This window comes from Penaeus monodon, chromosome 4 (genome assembly GCF_015228065.2).
Source record: "Penaeus monodon isolate SGIC_2016 chromosome 4, NSTDA_Pmon_1, whole genome shotgun sequence".
NCBI classification, from domain to species: Eukaryota; Metazoa; Arthropoda; class Malacostraca; order Decapoda; family Penaeidae; genus Penaeus; species Penaeus monodon.
In genome coordinates, this window is record NC_051389.1 from 18,078,474 (window position 1) to 18,078,680 (window position 207).

Genomic DNA, 207 nt, shown 5'->3' on the forward strand with positions numbered 1-207 from the left:
GGGGGGGGGGGGGTGTAAGATTTGTTGATCTGTGCGTGTGTTTGTTTGTTCGGTTAATGTGTTAGTTATTTTCTGAATTTTGATTTAGGGTATTCTATTTTTAATTGGGGCCTGGTGATGAGGAAAAGGATACAGATAAATGCGATAGAAGTATAGCGGAAAAGGTGAGATAGATAGATAGAGAAAGAGAGAGAGAGAGAGAGAGAG